General features: G+C 40.2%; 1 pseudogene; it reads left to right on the plus strand.

The window, feature by feature from the left end:
* The first annotated feature begins 868 nt into the window (after positions 1-868).
* On the plus strand, positions 869-24,810 carry LOC136388459 (coxsackievirus and adenovirus receptor homolog pseudogene; annotated as a pseudogene).

Consider the following 24,810-nt stretch of genomic DNA (forward strand, 5'->3'; position numbering starts at 1 on the left):
AGAAGGCAATGAGGAAATAGCCTCATGTGGATGAAAAAGCCACATCCTAAACCTGACAAGCTTAGGAGAGGCGAGCCTGGCAGGCCTTACAATGTCAGAGATCTAAAAAAACCCACACCGGATGGTCTGAAAATGAAACTTTCTAGTTAAAAGGAATTCATGGAGGGCAGTCATGTCCTAGGCTAGTATCTTTCCTGACTGTTGGGCAGATAAAATGTATTATGCTCACTTTGTTAAAAATGGTGCTGCCCACGTGAGGCCGTCGCCCAGGTGATATTAATGTGTGTTGAGAATCCTTGTAGCCTGGGGCTTGGTTTTGGGATTAAGCCTTTCCCACCCGTTTTGATGTGGGGTGGTACAATCCAATCATGCCTCAGAGAAGTGACTTTGTGACTTTGTATTAGAGACTTTCCTATTTTGTATATTGGATTAAAGGTTTTGAATCTACACTATAAAATGGGGGTAGAACGAGAGTTTGCTCTCTTGGTTCCTGGGATGATTAGCATGAGAGAGCAGAGGGAGCAGAGCAGAGAGCAGAAAGAGGCCATGTGGCTAGGAGAAGCAGCCAAGATGGCAGAGTGCTGAGTGAGATGCCAGTTTGTGCAGAGTTTGTATCTGGGAGAAGGAAGGAGATGGGGAACTGAGGAGAATAAGGCTGGTGAGCTAGAAACCTTTGATTCTAGGAAACTCGGATAAGTCAGTGGCTTTGTGAGCACTGAATGTGAGTGGGTTTTGGAGCCCAGTGTGTGTTTTTACTTGCCCGCCGGGTGCAAGCTAGAATTAAAGAAAATGGCCTATCAGTTTTTGGCTCCATTGTTTCTTTACCGACTGTCCGAATCCAATGGGAACCTGCATGTGAATGGCCACGATGGCGGTTCCTGGCTTTACACTGACAAAGGTCAATCTTTATTTTAGCTGAACCTATTGTCTTTTTGCATCCACAATAACATATTTGGAAGGTCAGGGTAATTTCCCTTTTTCCAGACCCCTCAGGGCACAATCTCACACCAGAGCAGAACACTGTTTATTGTTAACTGTTAATTATCCCTATGTAAAAGTATGTGTCCATTCATTTTACTTTTTATCCAATCCCAGAGATTTCCTCACTTTGCTTTTCCCACTTCCTTAATCTATCACCAGTGGATTTCATATAACCCTTACACCTTCTCCTTTGATTCTGATATATAAAATCAGCAGTAATATTGCTATTTTCTGAAGCATTTTTTTTTCAATCTGTTGAAATTTTGCTTCCCAGCAATTTGCATCAGTTTGACTCAAATCAACTCGTAAAAACTCTTTCCAGTTTGTCTGTTTCTTATATCAACACTCAAAATGTTATTAAAAATAACTGCAAGCTAGTATTTTATTTTGAGATAAATATTATTCAACAGGGAGAGTACATTCGGAAAAGAACCAAGACAAAGATTCAGAATTCACAAAGAGCCCCAAGCATTCCCTTTTGCTGAAAGAACTACCAAAACAATGTCATTTAGGAAGAAGCAGACCGAGGCCAAAATGAATAAGTGGGTTGCAGAATGCAAAGAGGAGCAATGAAACTGGTAGACGTGTGGGTCGATCTAAACAGGTATTACTGTGTAAAACAACCACAATAATGATTAACTTGAGGGAATACATATAAGTCGAAACTAAAATAGTGGAGCGCTTTCCTTTAAAAAAGAATATATCCAATTATTTACATCTAACATGATATAATGTCCGGGGTCTTCTTGGAAATGTCCAATGACAAGTGGAAGGTCTGGGGAGAAATGAAGATATAGGAATGAAACAGAATGGGAATATACTGGTAATGATTGAAGCTGAGTGAAGAGTCCATTGGATTAATCATGCTTTTCTCTACGCTTTTGTAAGTGTGTGGAAATTTTATTATGAAAAGTTTAAAATAAAATATAGAAACAATAAAATAAAAAGATGAAAGGGAGTATTAGGGTCCAGCACTTTCTATCCTTACATGTTTTGGGAGGAACAGAGAAATACTGATTACCTTTAGACTTTATTAAGTCAAGCAGGGTATGTTACAAATGTAAGGGTAACTACTAAAAGAACAAATATAAAATATATAACTTCTGAAACACTAAATAAAATGAAGGAATAAAAGGGGCACCAACACTAGAGAAGGTAAGAGAAAGAAACAGCAGCAAAAGAAAAATACGGTCTCTATGAATCACAAAGTAAGTCAATAGGAACAAAAACCACTAAATTATAAATGTAAATAGACTAACCTATTAAAATTTAGAAGATCTGCATCTGGGTTTTAAAAAAATAAATCTGTAGACTGGTAAAGAAGGCCACAGAAAGGTTGAAAATGAAAGGCTAATACTTAGAAGCACTAATTTTATAATAGATATTAAGAAAAATGAATTATTAGAGATACAAAGGGACATAATATGATGAGAAAAAATAAATTGCTTAGGCCAAAAACCTAACGTCATCTTTAACATTTTGTTCTACCGCATTACAAATCCAAACCAATATCAAATTCTTTTGGCTTTACCTTCAAAAGAAGTTTTCAGAGCCAGACCGCTTCCCATACCTCCAGCTGTACCCTCTTTCCCCTTATTACAGTCTCCTGACAGTCTCCAGCTTTGCTCACGCTTCCCTTTAGTCTAGCGCTAGCCTCAACACAGCAGCGAAAGTGATCCTATTAAATACAAGCTATATCATATTATTTCTTTTCTCAAAAGCTCCCACTGCATTCTCATTTCACTCAAAATAACAATCCAGAGGCATTCAGATGACTGTCAAGGCACTATTTAGTCTGTTTCCCCTGTCACTTCTACGACTTGTCTCTTACTGCCTTCTTTCATACTCACTCCGCACAAAGGACATGTCCTTGCTCTTCCTAGACACATGCCATCTGGGACACAGGCACTTGCTGTCCCTTCTGCCTGAAATCTTCTTCCTACAGGTATCTGCATGGCTAACATTCTGCAAGTCTTTGCTATGATGTCACCTTCAAAATGAGATAAATCTTCACTCACCTTATTTAAAATTACAAGCATCACCCACTAACAACATATCCTGCCACCATTCCTAGAAATTTTTTCCCATAGTACACTTTTCATCTAACATATACATTTATACAAGTTAACATATGTACATGCATATATATTTGTGTAAATACATATACATATATACATGTATTGTATATGTATAAAATAATATATGTATTACTTTATATAATGTTCAAACTTTACCTCTCATCAATAGAATGCAAGTTCTATGCTTAGAAAATTTAATATATATTTAAAAGCTACCATTTATAATAATTTAGAGAGATTATTCGGTCTCTCTGTGCCCAATATTTTTTTAAAAATCTATAAATAGAGCTATAAATAACTCTAAATTTGTATATAAATCTATAAATACATCTAACAAAAATATAAATGAGAAATTTATTAAAAATTTTATTACTGAAAGTCATAAAGAAGACCTAAATTGATAGAAAATATATACCATAGTCATGAATGAGACTTCAAGATGGCAATCAATTTTCTGCAAATTAATCTATAGATTCAATGCTATAAATTTAAGAGGCTTTATCCAAAACTTGGCTACTTATTGTTAAAATTTATAAGGAGGAGGAAAAGGCCAAGACAAGAGAAGATAATTATGAAAAAATAATTAGGGGAGCTTTCATCCATAACATATAACAATGTTCTACAAAAATATAGTAAGTTAAAAGTGTGGCATTGGTATATCTATAGATAGGTTTTAGGCTATTTTTATATACATATTAAATTAGATTTATTCATAGGTAACTAATATACCAGTAAAAACAATTTCATCAACAATCAGGAAAATACAAACCAAGGAGGTGCCATTTTAAACCCATTTGTATGGGAAATTTTTACAATCAAATCAACTAAAGCCATGCCAGAAATATTAGAAAATTATGTCTTCTAGCCAATAACAGTGAGGTTTTAAATTAATGCAGTCAATTTATAAAGCAATTTGACAATACTTAAGAAAGAAGAATATGGGTATATCCTATGAGTCAAAAACTTCACTCTTACTTATAGCCACGAGGTGATACCCACACAGATGTTTATAGAAGCACTGTTGGTGTGATGAGGAAACAACAATACTGTCCCTCATTTGAAAAACTAATTCATAAATTGGCATGTTTACATAATGGAATATAGGGGGTCCTTGGGTTATGACACAGTTCCATTCCTGCAACAGTGACCTAACCCGAATTTTGGTGTAAGTTGAACACATAGTAGCCTAAGTCACTCACCTAACACACAGAGTTGTAAAATCATAATCTAGAACAGTGGTAGTCAACCTGGTCCCTACCACCCACTAGTGGGTGTTCCAGCTTTCATGGTGGGCAGTAGCGGACAGAGCAAGTAAAGTAAAATAAAAAGATAGAACTATAGTAAGTTGTTTTATAAAGATTTACTCTGCCAAACTTAGCGAAAATTCGACATAAAGTACTTGGTAAGTAATTATTTTATATGCTTTAACTCGCTGTAACTCTGCTTTATAAATTTTATAAAGTAAAGTTACTTTCCTACTTTATAAATCGCCATTACTGTGGAACCGGTGGGCGGTTAGAAAATTTTACTACTAACAGAGATACAAAAGTGGGCGGTAGGTATAAAAAAGGTTGACTACCCCTGATCTAGAACATAAAACCTCAACTAAGCCACAGAAAAGTAGGAACAGTCTAAAATGACATAGGTAAGTGTACGGGGGAACACCAACTCTCTAGCTCATGCCACATTACTGGTTATTCTTCCACTGCATGCAACCAAACTTGTTCGCCCATGTAGTCTGTAAGTACAATGCTGATGACATAAGCCAAAACACTCATGTCTCAATTTTTTAAAGTATTTCACATTTTTATGGGAGTGAGCACTGTAAACTTGAAACATCGTATGTTTAGACTGTCATAACTCAAGGACCCCCTGTATTATGCAGCTAGTTAAATGAAGGCAGTATATATGAATAAATTTTTAAAAACAATGTTAATAGGAAAAAAAGCAAATTGCAAAATGGATATATACAATGTGATGCTGTTTATTTTTATTAGAAACATGCCAAGTAAGGCAACTGCTGTTTTAAGGATCCATGTATGATAGATATAAAATAACATGCATAGGAAAGCTAAACGCCAAGTTCAGGAGAGAGGCTGACTATGAGAAGAGAAGGGGTGGGATGGCTGGGAGATGATGTAGATATAGATAGATATAGATACTTAGATAGAGATAGAGATGATATAGACATAGATAGAGATAGATATATAGGTGGGTAGATGTAAATAGATATGGTATTTGTTTATGAAAGTGAGAAATATTAGGCAAATTTGGCAAAAAAAAAAGGCTTTATTTATGTAATCTTAGTAATGGGTGCTTAGACATTTACATAACTTTCAATAAGTTTCTATTATGCTTGACATGTTTCTTAGTTTGAATATTTAGTTGTATCTAGAGTCATCTCTGGCATTCCAGAATGTGTTCCTCCTCAGTGTTTCACTGAAATCTCGAAGGAAGAGTCCATTTGAAGGCTTTCTTTGTCTTTCAAACTAAGGCTTGTCTACTTAAATTATATTAATGTTTTGGAGCTCAAGCACCTCACCATCCCTCTGTATTGTCACCCAATCTTCCCCTTCCCTCCACTGCATCCTACTTCAAAGCTTTATTGAAATGCACAACAGTGACAACCAGATCTTAAATACTCTTCTTAACAACAAAGCAGATTTCTTTAAGGCATAGAACCCATTTAGGAAAGTAAGGCATGACTAGTCAGTCATATCCTCACAAAATGGCAAGGCTTCCTGTCCAGTGGCCCTTTTATACATTAATCATTTCTCCAGCTGTTATTAAAGATAGACTTCACTCCTAAACTGAAAAAGGGGTGAGGGTAAAATAACAGCACCCAGGAGCTCATTGCTATCTTCTCATATGTAATATCATCCAAATGCTAATTCTCTTTAGCTTAGAAATCGCTTGTTCTAAGCTTGGAGTTTTTCAAAATTGTGACAGTCACTATAATCTACTATCTAGAAAAAGAAGAAAAAATCCACTATTTGTCTAATTAGTTAATAAAGGTCTAAATTCCAAACAAGAGAATTTGGATTAGGAATATGGAACAGTCAATCTGCATCTGATCAACTAGAAGTGACTTACTGAAGAGAAGCAAATATACTTCTCATAAAAATTAGGAGATGTTGGAGAGAGACAAGATGGTACTGGAGTAGGCAGACGTACCAACATCTACCTCCCAGAACCAAAGTGGAATACAAACTAATTTTAAGAACTATCATCTGGAAAAACCAACTTTGGACTAAACTAAGAGGACTCTTCAACCAAGGAACACTGAAGAAGCCGCATGGAGACTGGTAGGAAAAGCGGAAATGCGGAAACGCGGAGAGGGCTGCCCAGCTCCCCGGAGTGAAGGGCAGCAGGGAGAGACTCGCGTGGTGGGAAGAGAGTTTAGCAGAGGGGGAAGGGTCTTGAGCCCCAGGAACAAAGCCCCAGCCTGCAGCCCCAGAGCCCAGAAGAGGCGTAAGGACAGTATTTAGCTGGAAACAAGACAGGATACTGTTTGTGAGAAAGAGTCTGATTTCTCAGACCCAGGATCCTTCTTAAAGGGACTGCACAGAACATCTCTCTCACAACCACTCACCCAGGGCTCCTGGGGATGGGGAGAGAGGAGAGGGCCAGAGTAACAGGAAGAGAGTGTAATCTAGGAGGTACAGGGAGAAACATTTTGGGAGATAGCCACCCTAACCCCTGGGACGAGTCACTCCCCAAAGCTGAAGTGAATATTTCCCCCGGAAACAGCAATACCAGCAAGGGAAGCAGGAGAGCAGCCAAACAAGCTCCCCCGCGGCACTCAGAGCAGAGTCGCATAGAAGGAGGGAGCTTTTGGGTCTACAGTAGTGAGTCTTAAGGTCCGAGCTGCAACGCCCCCACCCACTCGGCTGAGGGCTCGCTGGAGGGATGGCGGAAGCGGGAGACAAAAGCGCAGTTCCGCTGGCAGGGGCAGAAGCCAGCTGGCCACCACTGGGCTCAGCTGTGAGCTCAGTCTTGCCCTGCTGGGGAGAAGAAGGCATGCAAAAGCAGTCAAGTTCAGCTGCCGGCAGCCTGTAATCCAGCCTGCGGGAGAAGGGCGGGAACCCTGGAAAGGGTGGAGACCAGCCCCTGAGCAAGGGCAGAGGAGCACAGCCTTGCCCAGCCCGTGCAACCCAGGCTTGCAGTCTGACTTGGTAGCCGGCTCCTCCCGCGGGGGTGGAGCCAAAAGCCCAGAAGAGGCGGAGTTCTGCTACTGAGCTGAGCTTGGGAACGCAGTCCTGCCCAGCGGTAGAGCCAAGGATAGCAGCCATTCCTCGAGCGAGCTCTTCCTGCAAGGGAAGGGCGAAAGCCCGGACAGGCAGAGACCCGCAGCTGAGCAAAGGTGCTCGCCAGTGCCCTCAGGACCGAGCATAACGTCACACACGGGGGCGGGGCAAAAGCCAAGGCCACCAACGCTTGTGCACCCAAGTGCGTGATCACAGCCAGTCCCGTGAAGAGAAAATGTGGAGGCAGAGAAATACAACACAAATAAACCAAGAGAAATCCCCAGAAAAGGACCTAAGTGAATCAGATATAACCAAATTACCAGATGCAGAGTTTAAAATAACGATTGCTAGGATGCTCAAAGATATTAGAACAACCATAAATGGCCATTACAAAAACCTAAATAAAGAGATAACAAATATAAAAAAGGACATTAAAATAATAAAAAAGAATCACTCAGAAATGACAAATACAATATCTGAAATAAAGAATACAATGGAAGGAATTAAAAGCAGGATGGATGAAGCAGAGAATCGAATCAGCAAGTTAGAGGATACGATAAATAAAGGCACAGAAGCAGAGCAGAAAAAAGAAAAGAGACTCAAAAAGTCTGAGGAAACTCTAAGAGAGCTCTGTGACAACATGAAGAGATATAACATCTGCATCATAGGGGTTCCTGAAGAAGAAGTGAAAGAACAAGGGATAGAGACTTTGTTCAAACATATCATAGCAGAAAACTTCCCCCAATTAAGGCAGGAAAACATTTCACATGTTTAGGAAGCACAGAGAACTCCATTAAGGAGAAACCCAAAAAAATCAACACCAAGACACATCATAATTAAAATACCAAAGCTAAATAATAAAGAGAAAATATTAAAAACTGCTAGAGAAAAAAAGACTATCACCTACAAAGGAGCCCCCATAAGGATGACTTCTGACTTCTCAACAGAAACACTTGAGGCCAGAAGGGAATGGCAAGAAATATTCAAAGTAATACAGAACAAGAACCTACAACGAAGACTACTTTATCCAGCAAGGCTATCATTTAAAATTGAAGAAGAAATAAAAAATTTTACAGACAAAAAAAAAACTCAAGGAATTCACTACAACCAAATCAAGGCTGCAAGAAATGCTAAGGGACCTGTTGTAAACAGATAAAAGGAAAAAAAGAATATAGCAAAAGAGGGATACAGTTTTAAAGAAAAAAAGGCAATAAACAATTAGATATCAGTAATTACCTTAAATGTTAATGGATTAAATGATCCGATCAAAAGACATAGGGTAGCTGCGTGGATAAGAAAACAGGACCCATACATATGCTGTCTACAAGAGACACACCTTAAATCAAAAGATGCACACAGACTGAAGATAAAAGGATGGAAAAAAATATTTCACGCAAATGGAAATGAAAAAAAAGCTGGGGTAGTAATACTTATATCAGACAAAATGGACTTTAAAACAAAGACCATAGTTAGAGATAAAGAAGGTCACTACATAATGATAAAGGGAGCAATCCAAAAGGAAGATATACCCATTATAAATATCTACGCACCTAATATAGGAGTACCTAAATATATAAAGCAGACTTTGATGGACTTAAAGGGCGAGATCAACAGCAATACTATAATAGTAGGGGATTTCAATACCCCATTAACATCATTAGATAGATCCTCAAGAAAGAAAATTAACAAAGAAACAGCAGACTTAAAGGATATATTAGATCAACTCGATTTAATAGATATCTTCAGAACCTTTCACCCTAAAACAGCAGAATATACATTCTTTTCAAGCGCTCATGGTACATTCTCTAGAATAGACCACATGTTAGGGCACAAAAGTGGTCTCAACAAATTTAAGAAGATTGAAATCATATCGAGCACTTTCTCTGATCACAATGGCATTAAACTAGAAGTCAACCACAATAGAAAAATTGAAAAACATTCAAACACTTGGAAACTAAATAGCATGTTATTAAATAATGAATGGGTTAACATTGAGATCAAAGAAGAAATTTAAAAATTCCTAGAAACAAACGATAATGAGCATAGATCAACTCAAAATGTATGGGACACAGCAAAAGCAGTCCTGAGAGAGAAGTTTATAGCATTACAGGCATACCTCAAGAAGCTAGAAAAAGCTCAAATAAACAACTTAACCCTGTATCTAAAAGAACTAGAAAAAGAACAGCAAGTAAAGCCCAGAGCTAGTAGAAGGAAGGAAATAATAAAGATCAGAGGAGAAGTAAATGACATAGAGGCTAAAGAAACAATACAGAGGATCAATGAAACCAGGGGCTGGTTCTTTGAAAAGGTAAACAAGATCAATGAACTTTTAATGAGACTCACCAAGAAAAAAAGAGAGAGGACTCAAATAAATAAAATTAGAAACGAGAGTGGAGAAATAACAACTGACACAACAGAAATACAAAATATTGTAAGAAAATACTATGAAGAACTGTACACCAAAAAAAACTAGAGAACCTAGATGAAATGGACAAATTCCTTGAAACATATAATCTTCCAAAAATGAATCTGGAAGAATCAGAAAACCTAAACAGACCAATTACAACAAATGAGATTGAAACAGCTATCAAAAAACTCCCAAAAAAGAAAAGTCCTGGGCCTGATGGCTTCACAAGTGAATTCTACCAAATATTCAAAGAAGAACTAACTCCTATCCTTCTCAAGCTATTTCAAAAAATTCAAGAGGAAGGAAGACTTCCAAACTCCTTTTATGAGGCGAGCATAATTCTGATTCCAAAACCAGGCAAAGACAACACAAAGAAAGAAAATTATAGGCCAATATCCCTGATGAACTTAGATGCAAAAATCCTCAACAAAATATTAGCAAAACAGATCCAGCAATATATGAAAAAAATTATACATCATGATCAAGTGGGATTTATTCTTGAGAGGCAAGGCTGGTACAATATTCACAAATCAATCAATGTGATTCATCACATAAACAAAAAAAAAGGAGAAAAACCACATGATAATTTTAATAGATACAGAAAAAGCATTTGATAAAATCCAGCACCCATTCATGATCAAAACTCTCAACAAAGTGGGAATACAGGGAACATACCTCAACATGGTAAAGGCCATCTATGACAAACCCACAGCCAACATCATACTCAATGGGCAAAAAGTAAAAGCAATCCCCTTAAGATCAGGAACAAGGCAGGTGTGCCCCCTTTCACCACTCTTATTCAACATAGTTCTGGAAGTCCTAGCCACAGCAATCAGACAAGAAAAAGAAATAAAAGGCATCCAAATTGGAAAAGAAGAAGTAAAACTATCATTATTTGCAGATGATATGATATTGTATATAGAAAACCCTAAAGTCTCAGTCAAAAAACTACTAGACCTGATAAATGAATTCGGCAAGGTGGCAGGATATAAAATCAATATTCAGAAATCAGAGGCATTTTTATACACTAATAGTGAACTGTCAGAAAGAGAAATCAAGGAATCAATCCCCTTTACCATTGCAACCAAAAAAATAAAGTACCTATGAATAAATCTAACCAAGGAGATTAAAGACTTGTACTCAGAAAATTATAAAACATTGATAAAAGAAATCAGGGAAGATATGAATAAGTGGAGGCATATACCGTGCTCATGGTTAGGAAGAATAAACATCATTAAAATGTCTCTATTACCCAAAGCAATTTATAAATTTTATGCAATACCAATTAAAATACCAATGACTTACTTCAAAGATATAGATCACATATTCCAAAAATTTATATGGAACCAAAAGAGAACACAAATAGCCTCAGCAATCTTGAAAAGAAAGAATAAAGCAGGAGGTATCACACTTCTGGATATCAAGTTATATTATAAGGCCATTGTACTCAAAACAGCATGGTACTGCCATAAGAACAGGCACATAGATCAATGGAACAGAACAGAGAACCCAGAAATAAACCCACAGCTTTATGGACAACTGATATTTGACAAAGGAGGTAAGGGCAAACAATGGAGTAAAGACAGCCTCTTCAACAAATGGTGTTGGGAAAATTGGACAGCTACCTGCAAAAAAATGAAACTAGACCACCAACTTACACCACTCACAAAAATAAACTCAAAATGGATAAAAGACTTAAATGTAAGCCGTGAAACCATAAGCATCTTAGAAGAAAACATAGGCAGTAAGCTCTCTGACATCTCTCATGGCAATATATTTGCCGATTTGTCTCCACAGGCAAGTGAAATAAAAGACAGGATAAACAAATGGGACTTTATCAAACTAAAAACCTTCTGCACAGCTAAAGACAATAAGAACAGAATAAAAAGACAAACTACACAATGGGAGAATATATTTGACATTGCGTCTGATAGGGGGTTAATAACCAAAATTTATAAAGAACTTGTAAAACTTAATACCAGGAAGACAAACAATCCAATCCAAAAATGGGCAAAAGAAATAAATAGACACTTCTCAAAAGAGGACACACAGATGGCCAATAGGCATATGAAAAAATGTTCAACATCACTAATCATTAGAGAAATGCAAATTAAAACCACAATGATATATCACCTCACACCAGTCAGAATGGCGCTCATCAATAAAACAACACAGAATAAGTGCTGGCAAGGATATGGAGAAAAGGGAACCCTCCTGCACTGCTGGTGGGAATGCAGACTGGTGCAGCCACTGTGGAAAACAGTATGGAGATTCCTCAAGAAAATAAAAATTGAACTGCCTTTTGACCCAGCTATACCACTGTTAGGAATATACCCCAAGAACACCATAGCACTGTTTGAAAAGAAGAAATGCACCCCCATGTTTATGGCAGCATTGTTCACAATAGCAAAGATCTGGAAACAGCCCAAATGTCCATCAGAGGACGAGTGGTTTAAAAAGCTTTGGTATATATATATACTATGGAATACTACTCAGCCATAAGAAATGAAGACATAGGATCTTTTACAACAACATGGATGGGCCTTGATAACATTATACCGAGTGAAAGAAGTAAATCAGAAAAAACTAAGAACCATATGATTCCATACATAGGTGGGACATAAAGATGAGACTCAGAGACATGGACAACAGTGCTGGGGTTACAGGTTGGGGGGAGGAGAGGGAGGGGGATGGGGGAGGGGAGGGGCACAAAGATCATGGCTTTTCAGCATTTGCCATATTCCCCCTTTAATCTATAGACAGACAGCAAATATTTACTTATGGTGTTTCCACTATAAAGACTGCTGTCTTAGGGACAAATGCTGATGAACTATTTCAGCAGTTCTCCTTCTTCAAAGACTTATATGTCAACATAGAGCTCCATGCTTCATAGGACATACTCAAGCTCACTCCATGCTCCCTGGAGCTTTAGCACAAGGGAATGACCTTTTTCTTCTTCTTCTTTCTTTTCTTTTCTTTTCTTCTTTTTTTCTCTTTTTCTTTGTTGTTGTTGTATTTTTTCTTTTATTTATTTATTTTTTGTATTTTTCTGAAGATGGAAATGGGGAGGCAGTCAGACAGACTCCCACATGTGCCTGACCAGGATCCACCTGGCATGCCTACCAGGGGGGAATGTTCTGCCCATACGGGGTGTTGCTCTGTTGCAACCAGAGCCATTCTAGTGACTGAGGCAGAGGCCATGAGGCCATCCTTAGTGCCTGGGGTGGCTTTGCTCCAGTGGAGCCTTGGCTGCAGGAGGGGAAGAGAGAGACAGAGAGGAAGGAGAGGGAGAGAGGTGGAGAAGTAGATGGGCGCTTCTTCTGCGTGCTCTGACTGGGAATCGAACCCAGGAATCCTGCACACCAGGTCAAGGCTCTACCACTGAGCCAACCGGCCGGGGCCTAAGAATGTCCTTATGGAGCAAGCTCCCCAAAAGAAAATTATATGGAGCAACCATGACAGACCGAGCAAGTCAGTCTCATACTATTCATCACCAGAACACTGCAGCCCAGTGTAAACAGTTTCAACTTTCTCGGGAAGCAGCACGGCAGATTGGGAAATCCTGTCCAAGGGGTCCTATACTGCCCCCTCATTTGGAGTTAACCCTCAAGGACCCCTACCAGGACAACTTTGGCAGATGGATGTTACTCATATACCTTCATTTGGCAAACAGTTGTATGTCCACATTACAGTGGATACATATTCCGGAGCTATAGTAACCTCTGTCAGAACAGGAGAGGCTGCTAAGCATGTTATAGCTCATTGTCTGTATGCATTGTTGTATTATTGGATTTCCTAAACTGGCTAAACTGAAAATGTTCCTGCATATGGAGCAAAAGCATTTACTGTATTTTGTCATGCTTACAATCTTTAAAGTTAAGGTATTATTAAAGTGTACTCAGGAAAGATTTTAAGGTCAATTTAAAAAAAAAATTTTTTTAAGGGGGTAGTCATATCCTGGAACTCCTACGGGTCTACCATATCATGCTTTTTACTTAAAAAAAAATTTTACATTTCTTTTGAATGCTGATGAACAGGAGACACCAAATCTTTTTCGCCTGCAAACTACTACCTTCTTTATTAGATCCAGCTAATAACACTGTTTTGTCTTTTTCCAAATAGCTCCAGATATATGAAAAAGATTTATACAGGTGGATGGGGATCCTCAAACACCTCAGCGAGATCTTCTGAGCATGGCTTTTAAGATACCTAGAGGCAGAAAAAGCCCAATAGAGATCAGGGGAACTACCAGCTTTTAGGATACACCCTTAAAGGCTCCAATGCCCCAAAGGGGTCTCATAGGATGCCATCTGGGTCCTGCTTCAATAGTGGAAAGGAAGGTCATTGAGCTAAAGCCTGCCAGGCTTACACGCCTCTGCTGTGAGGAAACAGGGACACTGGAAGGTAAGCTTCCCCCTCGCTCCTCTAAGGGAGGGTTCAGTCTCTTCCAGCCCTGCTCCAGCCACCTATGACCTAACCTTGCCCAGAAAGCTGGGGTTTGCCACTGAAGGCTGAAGGTGCCCAGGGCCGTCGGCCCCATCTATGACACTGTGGACGAGCCTAGGTATTTCTTCCAAGAAGCAGGTAAACTGATCTCATTTGCACAAGGGCCACTTAACCATGTTTTGCCTGAATAGTCAGGTTTTTTATTCTTCCCTCAAAGATCTCTGTTGTGGGGGTTGATAGTCTTATTTTCTGCTGCTTTGCTTAATATATAGTGCAGGGGTCCCCAAACTACAGCCAGCGGGCCGCATGTGGCCCCCTGAGGCCATTTATCCGGCCCCCGCCACACTTCCGGAAGGGGCACCTCTTTCATTGGTGGTCAGTGAGAGGAGCACATTGACCATCTCATTAGCCAAAAGCAGGCCCATAGTTCCCATTGAAATACTGGTCAGTTTGTTGATTTAAATTTACTTGTTCTTTATTTTAAATATTATATTTGTTCCCATTTTGTTTTTTTACTTTAAAATAAGATATGTGCAGTGTGCATAGGGATTTGTTCATAGTTTTTTTTATAGTCCGGCCCTCCAGTGGTCTGAGGGACAGTGAACTGGCCCCCTGTGTAAAAAGTTTGGGGACCCCTGATATAGTGTTTCCTTTATCCCTCCTACCTCAATGCCCCACTCATATTTCAGGCTGGGACCTACTCCTAATTTAGAGCTCTCTTTCCCCCTTTTGCCAACTTCTATTATGAATCTACCTTTGCCACCCAGCTTAGTGTATCCCAAGGTTCTCTTTGCCATGCCACAGTCACAGAGCTCCAGGGAAAAGCAACCTGCTCTCATCTCTCCAGGCAGAGGAGAACAGAAGCTCCATATCCACGCATGCTGCAAATGGCTTTTCCAGTCTACCTGAATCATTACCAGCTAGAAGCAGTGGTCATTGGGACTTGGACATGAGCTGCAAAGTATAGAATGGTGACAACAATTCCAGTGCCATGCGGACTTTTCCTGTGGGGAACTTTCCTGGACTCCTGCTCCCTGTGACAGCTCCTAACAGACTGAACTGGGTTGGGTTGCATTTTTCAGGGATTTGGCATGGTGATGGGGCCAACTTGGACTTGGTGAACATGTTAAGGACACTACTCTTTTATGGATTCTTGCTGTATTGGCCAAGAGTTTGCTTAAAGGCTTTTAATCACTGTAAAAAAAATAGAAGACTGGATAAAGAAGATGGGGCACATATACACCATGGTATACTATTCAGCTAGAAGAAATGATGACATCAGATCACTTACAGCAGAATGGGGGAAACTTGATAACATTATGTGGAGTGAAATAAGTGAATCAGAAAAAAACAAGAACTGCAGGATTCCATACATTAGTGGGACATAAAAGCGAGACTAAGAGACATGGACAGGAGTGTGGTGGTTACGGGGGGTGGGGGGAGGGAATAAGGGAGAGGGGGAGGGGGAGGGGTACAAAGAAAACTGGATAGAGGGTGACGGAGGATGATCTCTCTTGGGGTGATGGGTATGCAACAGAACTAAATGACAAGATAACCTGAAAATGTTTTCTTTGAATATATGTACCCTGATTTATTGATGTCACCCCATTAAAATAAAAATTTGTTTATAAAAAAAAATTAGGAGATGTTTTAAAATGAATATGAAGCAATAAAATATGTACTTAAAGTTTCATCATATTTTTATAGATATCAGAAAATGCAACTAGCACTCAATGCTATCAATGGTGGATATGTGAGTGAAGAAAAGAAATAAAACTAGCACCTTTAATTAACCCAGTTTTCATATTATATAAACTTTAAAAATTATTTAAATTTTATCTATATAGTGTAACAAATAGATTATTTTAATTCAATAGTTAATTTTTAAAAGCTGCCCAAATACTTTAACTCATAGTTTGCATTGAATCACCTAGGTTTTCTTTTTTATTTTATTTTTAATTTTATTTGTATACTTGTTTGTTTGTTTGTTTTGGGGGAGAGACAGACAGGAAAAGACAGACAAAAAGGGAGAGAGAGAGAAGAAACATCAATTCTTCATTACAACACCTTAGTTGTTCATTGATTGCTTTCTCATATGTGCCTTCACAGGGATCCAGCCAAGCCAGTGACCCCTTGCTCAAGCCAGCAACCTTGGGCTCAAGCCAGTGACCATAAGGTCATGTCTATGATCCCACGCTCAAGCCAGTGACCTCAGGGTTTGGAACCTGGGTTCTCAACATCCCAGGCCAATGCTCTATCCACTGCGCCACTGCCTGGTCAGGCTTTTTTTTCTGTTTTAAATACTAAACATTGAATAGACCAAACTGGCATCATAGGTAGACAAAACAATTATCTCGCTTTGTATTAGACCAACATGGTATATATGACCTCTGTTTGCTTACATTCTCCAATCTTTCTGAATCAGTCAGCAAATACATTTCTGAGTGTGTATCCTATATTAGAATTTCTCTTTGCACTACATATCTTCCAAAAAGCTTGCATGATTCATTAAATAACAGCATCCTTCATAAAAACCCAATTTCATAAATAAAAAAAATGACCAAGTGTTCAGCAATTACCTGTTGAACTTTAGAAGAAAAAAAATGGCCCTAAAAGTCTGTTACACATGTTTTTGCCTAAATTTGACTAACACACATATTATATATTTTCCATTTTTAAAAAGCAATAATCCAGCTGGAAAATTAAGTAAAAGGTAGAAGGAGTTATAGCAAGTCCAGAACTGCCTGAAAACAAACCTTTCTATGCTCAGGGAAATGCTGTCTGTTTGGTTAACACGTGTGGGGAAAATGTCAGAGAGTAATTATATTTTCTAATAATTTTAATTTGAATTTGCATATATGAGTCCATAACAGCTACAGGATATGTTTCAATATTGTGCTGGTGTAACTTTTCTTTTTTAAAACCTTTGCAATTGCCAGAGAAACTTGTACCTGGCAGTTTACCCTCATTTATTTTGCATTATGAAGCAAAAATCAGTGGGCTTTCCCCCAAAGTTTTTCTTTTCCCTTAGATTTTCCAGTGAACAAAAACACGATCTTTTACTGCTTCTGTGCCTTCCTCAGACTGCTCTCTGAATAGCAAGTCTCACCTGACCCCCTCTCTTCATTTAGGGCAGCCCTAGAGTCCCACCAACTCGAAGCTCAACACCTTTCACACAAAAGCCTTCCCTGCCTCCCTTTTCCTCTTCACATTCACTGGGTCTCCCCTGAAACCACATCTTCTCCTTAAAGCTTCTTCCCAGTTCCTACGCCATCTCTCCTCTGAAATCTCATTAGCAACATGTATCTACTACATCACTGGTGTCAATTAGCACCAAGTATTTATACCACATCAGTGGTTCACAGTCTGGAGGGCAGGAGAATCTCCCCTGGAGAGCTAATGGAGACCACAGGCCCACTGAAGTGGAGTAGGGCCTGTGTTTTTCTTTCCGGTTCCTCTGGTGACCCTGACAATGACCAAAGTTTGAGTGCCACTGTTACGAGAGTGTCTGCAATTCTTCATTAATGGTTCCATACAGGTGAGTGTTTTCCTCAACACGATCTGAAACTCCTAATAAGAAGAAAATGGACTTATTTTTTGGTATCTTTTTCTATCCCACCAAACCCCTCCATCATCAATATTGTTCATTAACTATGAAAACTGGAATTCTCTTACATCAGCTCTTTGCAGTTCCATGATTCTTGATAAATTAGGATAAGGAAAGATAAAGATACAGTACTTCCCCATGTATGAGATACACATTTTTTTTTTTTGAAAAATTAGGCATCTAAAAACTGGGTGCATATCAATGGTTGTAGATATTTTACTTGCATTTCCCAGTTTTTCACACTTGTTTTTGTGCTCTTTGTTGAAGACAGTGATGCATCATCAGACACAGATGAGGACAAGCTAATGGATGGGAGTTTTGACAGTGATGAGGACTTGTATGGACTTTATGATGAATAAAACTTGAGTTCAATAACTTTATGTAATAAATTTTTTTTTCAAACTTCAGGCCTCAAAATTAAGGTGCATCTTATACATGGGAAAATACGGTACTTAATTATGGCCGGTGAGAGAAGTACCTTATAGTGAGTTGCTATGTATCGCCCAATGATTAATTCTGTATTTGTATACGTTATGCCATTTTCTATTTGACATGTTCAAGGACTTTCTTTTTGGATATTTTGATTCTGTGTCAATTACAATGCTAACAAATAATAAATATGCATCAATATTTTCACATGTCATAAGTACTTGACATCTAAAAACAAAAATGTATTGTATCCAATACAGCAATGTCAAATACAATGACAAAGAAAAATATCACAAGGCTTTTACCTTTCACTTAGCCAGTTAAGAGTATAGTAAACTCACAGCAAAATTAAAACTGTTGGAGCACACTTTCTCTGAAAGGCACACCCACGCCTTCCCCCACTCAGCGCTTTCTCTTTCTCCTAAGCTCCCCTCTTTTGCCTCTGCAATTTGTTTCCTAAAGCCCATTTCTTCTCCCTCTCTGACTTTCTAAGAAAACTTTCTCTTATTAAAAAAAATGCTGGCATAGTAGAAATCTATTGATTAAAAATTCATCTCTGAGGGTGGCGTGGTGCTGCAGTTGGCAGCCGGTGAGAGCCAGCAAGGAGCCAGGAGACTCAGACCCCGGGCGAGCGCCCCCTACCTGCAGTCACCGCCCACAGCCAAGCTGCCGCCTTGGGCACTTCTGTTGTGCTTCTGGCTCCTGAGCAGAGTTGCTGACGTTACCACTCCTGACCAGATGACTGAAAAGGTAAAGAGGGAAACTGCCTAATTGACATGCAAATTAGACCTTATTATGTTAGACCAGGGACCACTGGACATCCAGTGGCTGCTATCACCAGTGGATAATTAGAAGGAGAATCAAGTGATTATTTTATATTCTGGACACAAAGTTTATGATGACTACTATCAAGTACAGAAAGGACAAGTACATTTTACAAGTAATGATCTCAAATCTGGTGATGCATCAATAAATGTAACAAATTTACAGTTGTCAGATATGGGCATATATCAATGCAACGTGCGGGGGTGGGGGCTGGTGTTGGAAATAAGATTCAGCTGAGAGTTCTTGCAGTAAGTTCACCTGTTATATCTGGGGGAAATAACACTACTGAGTATTCTGGGACATACACCTGTACGGTCAACAACAGAGTTGGGTCTGATCAATGCCTATTATGCCTGGGTGTTGCTCCTCCTTCAAAAAGAGCTGGAACAATTGCAGGAGCTATTATAGGAAGTTTGCTGGGCTAGTACCCATCTGTCTGATCATCTTTGCTGTGACAGAAAGCGCAGAGGAAAAAAAATTATGAGAAGGAAGTTAGTTCATCACGGTATCAGGGAAGATGTGCCTCCTCCAAAGAACCAGAGGTTTACTGCCAGAAGCTACATGGCAGCAACCACTCAACCCTGGGATCCATGTCTCTTTCCAACATGGAACGCTATTCCAAGACTCAGCATAGACACTTCCGGTCAAGATGGCATAAACATAGTCCTCCCCTTCTACCACAGCCACATCAAAATTACAACTAAACAGTAGAACAACCATCATTCAAAACCACCTGATATCTGGATTAATGGAAGCCCTACAACTAGGGATATAAAGAAGAAGCCACAAGGAGACTGGTACAAGGGGTGAAGACCCAGAATGATCAAGTCCCACACCAACATGTGACAGAGAAAAATTAGGAGAGATTTATCAGCTGCAGGGGTTTCCTATGAGGAACAATAGGTTTTAACCCCATACCAGGCCCCCAGCCCAGGGTTCCAGTGACAGAAAAAGAAGTCCCCATAACTTCTGGCTATAAAAACCAGTGGGGATGGAGGCTGAGGGAGACAGAGAGCTGCTGGAGTCCCAGGGAGTTCTTCTTAAAGGGCTTGCACAGACTTACTCAGACTCACTTCCTTTGAGCTCCAGTGCTGGGGCAACAGCTTGAAAGGCACCAGAGACATATGGGGAGGACCTGAGTTGTCCAATATCATGATAAGAGCTTGGGGGGAAGCTGTTTTCTCCCAGACAGAAGTGCTGGCAAGGCCATTGTTCTTTTGATGAGCCTTTCCCTCCACAGAGCTGGCAGGTGGGTGCCATATCTGAGTCTCCATCAACCTGGCTCCCACTGTTTGTCCCACCCTCATGATTTCCTGAGTCCCCACCCCACCCAACTTTCAGGCCCACTCAAGTTGTTTCTTGAAGATGTTCCATATGAATGGCCTATCTTGGCCCATGCTTCAGATTTTTTAAAAATCTCTCAAACAGGCCCTGGCCGGTTGGCTCAGCGGTAGAGCGTCGGCCTGGCATGCGGGGGACCCGGGTTCGATCCCCGGCCAGGGAACATAGGACAAGCACCCATTTGCTTCTCCACCCCCCCTTCCTCTCTGTCTCTCTCTTCCCCTCCCACAGCCAAGGCTCCATTGGAGCAAAGATGGCCCGGGCGCTAGGGATGGCTCCTTGGCCGCTTCCCCAGGCGCTAGAATGGCTCTGGTCACGGCAGAGCGACACCCCAGAGGGGCAGAGCATCGCCCCCTGGTGGGCAGAGCGTCGCCCCTGGTGGGCGTGCCGGGTGGATCCCGGTCGGGCGCATGCGGGAGTCTGTCTGACTGTCTCTCCCCGTTTCCAGCTTCAGAAAAATACAAAAAAAAAAAATCTCTCAAACAAGCAGCAGAAGACCTCAGTGTTCTCTGTATCTCTCAGTAAGTGGCCCCAGGCCCAGCTCTAGCAGCAGCTGGCCTTAGTTAACAGCCTGACATTGCCCAGGCACCTCCAAGCCCAGCACAAGTAGCTGCCATTTGCAGATTGCATTGTAACTCATTCTGGCGGCCCTGGGAAGAACCAGCACACCTCAAGTGCCTTGCTTGGGTGATCAGGGAGGCTGTGCCACTGGACCTTACAGAACACCTATAATATTAAGCCATGCTACCAAGCCCGGGAGACATAGAAGCTCTGCTTAATGCATAGAAACAAACACAGGAAGGATGCCAAAATGAGAAGATAAATAAACATGTCCCAAAAGAAAAGAAAAAAAAACAGAACAAAACTTCAGAAAAAGAACTAAATAAAATAGAGACATGCAATCTACTAGATGCAGTTTAAAACATTGGTAATAAGGATGCTCAATAAACTTAGTGAGAACTTCAACAGCATAAAAAAGGACCAGTCAGAAATGAAGGATACACTGATTGAAATGAAAAATCGTCTGGCCGGTTGGCTCAGCGGTAGAGCATCGGCCTAGCATGCAGAGGACCCGGGTTCGATTCCCGGCCAGGGCACACAGGAGAAGCGCCCATTTGCTTCTCCACCCCTCTGCCGCACTTTCCTCTCTGTCTCTCTCTTCCCCTCCCGCAGCCAAGGCTCCATTGGAGCAAAGATGGCCCAGGCGCTGGGGATGGCTCTGTGGCCTCTGCCCCAGGCACTACAGTGGCTCTGGTCGCAACATGGCGACGCCCAGGATGGGCAGAGCATCACCCCCTGGTGGGCAGAGCGTCGCCCCCTGGTGGGCGTGCCGGGTGGATCCCGGTCGGGCGCATGCGGGAGTCTGTCTGACTGTCTCTCCCTGTTTCCAGCTTCAGAAAAATGGAAAAAAAAAAAAAAAAAAAAAGAAATGAAGAATCATTTACAGAGCATCAACTGTAGAGTAGATGAAGCTGAGAATCAAATAAGTGATTTGGAATACAAGGAAGCAAAAAACACCCAATCAGAATAGCGAAAATAAAAAAGAATAAAAAAATAATGAGGATAATATAAGAAGCTGTTGTAAAGTAGCATACCTTAATTCTACGATTTATGTAGAGACACCAAGGCAGGATGCAGAAGAATTTTTAAGAGGAGATTTATTAATAAGCCAGCTGCATATGACTTACACAGGGTATAGCTAACCCAAATCGTGTAGCCTTGAATATAGCTCTGAGGCTAGTTATATACACTTGATCACACACAGGTTGGAGGGAAAAGGAGGGGGCTTACATGATGTCAGAGGATAAGCATTTGTAAATCACCCATTAAAGAGAATGAAAGGGGAGAGAAAAGGGCTCCTTAAATCTCTCTTCCCTCTCCTGCATTCCTGGCTGGCTGTTTACCTTCTTCCTCACAGGTGTGGGGAAGAGAGGGGGTCCAAGTCTCCTTCCTCCTTCCATTCAAAACCTAGTACAAAAACCTCTCTATTTACAATATAATAGTCCTTCCTAAGTATGAATGCAATCAACCATCTTGAGCTGGTGTAAATCACATACAAATATAAGAATCATATTTACAAAATCTCTCTGAATGCTTGGCCTAAATCCTAAAATGACTTTTAAGCCTCTTAGTAAAAGGAGGTTTCTCATCTCAGTACATAGTATGTCCTTGTAAGCCAGGAAACTCCCACTTTCTTCTCCCTCCATTCTCCACAGAAAGGAGGGGGCAAGAAACCTGACTTCTCCTCATTAAAATGGCGTTGCCAATACTAAGTTTTACAGTTCTTTGGTACCTTATCACAAAGCCTTTAGGACAACTCCAAGCACACCAAAATTCAATTATGGGAGTGCTGGAAGGAGCAAAGACAGAGCAAGAAATTGAAAATTTATTTTAAAAAAATAATGACCAAAAACTTCCCTAACTTGGTGAAGGAAATAGACATACATGTCTAGGAAGCACAGAGAGTTCCAAACAAGATGGACCCAAAGAGGTCCACACCAAGACACGTCATAATTAAAATGCAAAAGGTTAAAGACAAAGAGAGAGTCTTAAAAGCAATAAGGGAACTCCGATAAGACTGTCAATTGATTTCTCAAGAGAAACTCTGTAGGCCAGAAGGGATTGGCAGTAAATATTCAAGGTAATGAAGAGCAAGAACCTACAACCAGGATTACTCTACCCAGCAAAGCTATTATTTAGAGTCAAAGGACAATTAAAGAGCTTCTCAGACAAGAAAAAACTAAAGGAGTTCATCACCACCAAACCAGTATTATATGAAATGTTAAAGGGTCTTCTTTAAGAAGAAAAAAAATATCAAGAATATGAACAATAAAATGGCAATAAATACATATCTATCAACAATTGAATTTAGCCTGACCAGGTGGTGGCGCAGTGGATAAAGCATCAGACTGGGATGCGGAGGTTACAGGTTCAAAACCCCAAGGTTGCAGACTTGAGTGAGTGTTCATCTGGCTTCAGCACAGGCTCACCAGCTTGAGCGCAAGGTTGCTGGCTTGAACATGGGATCATAGACATGACTGTATGGTCACTGGCTTGAGCCCAAAGGTCGCTGTCTTGAAGTCCAAGGTCTCCGGCTTGAGCCCAAGGTTGCTGGTTTAAGCAAGAAGTCACTCATTCTGTTGTAGCCTCCTGGTCAAGGCACATATGAGAAAGCAGTCAATGAACAACTAAGGTGACACAAGAAAGAATTGATGTTTCTCATCTCTCTCCCTTCCTGTCTGTCTGTCCCTCTCTCTGTCTTTCTTTCTGTCACACACACAAAAAGGAATTTCAAAAGCAAAGTAAATGAACAAGCAGAACAGAAACATACTCACAGATATAGATAACATTTCATAGTTGTCACATAGCGTAGTGTGGGAACATGCTGTGAAAACACGCAGAGTTAGGATAATAATTAGAGACAGTGCGGCGCCCTAGAGCAAAAGCCCTAGGTGGACAAGAGTTCAAGGGCCTCTCTGACTTGGTACTGGAGGCAGTGCATGCTGGAACAGCAGAACAGCAGAATAAGATTTAGCAATAAAAAATATTCAGGCTCTCAGTACAGAGATTAGGAGTTCGCATGTTCCCTGTCCTTTAACTTCACCCCCAAGAACTTCTTTCTGCCTCCTTGAGTTATTTATACTTGCTAATAAATATGTGAGTGAGGCTGGGGATGGAGCTCCAGTCCTTCAATCTGCTGACCAGGACTGTTGCCTCCCCTCGGCCCCTCAGTGCATTTCATCTGGTCTCTGAGTAGTTTTTGTTGTCGTAAGAAATGGTGCCCCATGAGAGGAACAGGAGCCAAATGACAGGTTTGCTACTCCAAGTAGTCACTGTCTTCATGACATAGTAGGGGGTTGGGAGGACGGGTGAAAAAGGTGAATGGATTGGGAAGTGCAAATTGGTTATTACAGAATAGTCATGGGGATGTAAAGTACAGTGTAGGGAAAATAATCAATAATATTCTAATATCTATATATGGTGTTAGATGGGTGTTAGATTTATTGGGATGATTACTCATTAAGTCATGTAATGTCTGATGACTGGGGTGCACGGGCATCTGAAACTATTATCATGATATATGTCAACTACAACTGGAAAATAAAAATATTTAAAAATTTTTTAAACAGTAAATAAGTGAGGTGATGGATAGGTTAATTAGCTTAATTGGGGGAATTATTTCTTATGTATACATATATCAAAACATTATGCTCCATACATTAAACATATACAATATGTATGTGTTTGTCAGTAAAATAGAAAGATCCATGCATTTCACTGTTAAAAAAAAAAAAAAGACTCAGTATAACCAAGTACCCAGTGAAGCTTCTGAATGCGTTCCTGAGTCCGGCGCTCCCACTCGCTAAGGTAGCGGCCCCGAATCTCAGTAGGGTTGGAGTGGTGCCTGTGATGATTCCAGCACAGAGCAAGGACAGGATTTTAGTATAA

Source organism: Saccopteryx leptura, chromosome 1, assembly GCF_036850995.1.
Source record: "Saccopteryx leptura isolate mSacLep1 chromosome 1, mSacLep1_pri_phased_curated, whole genome shotgun sequence".
Lineage (NCBI taxonomy): Eukaryota > Metazoa > Chordata > Mammalia > Chiroptera > Emballonuridae > Saccopteryx > Saccopteryx leptura.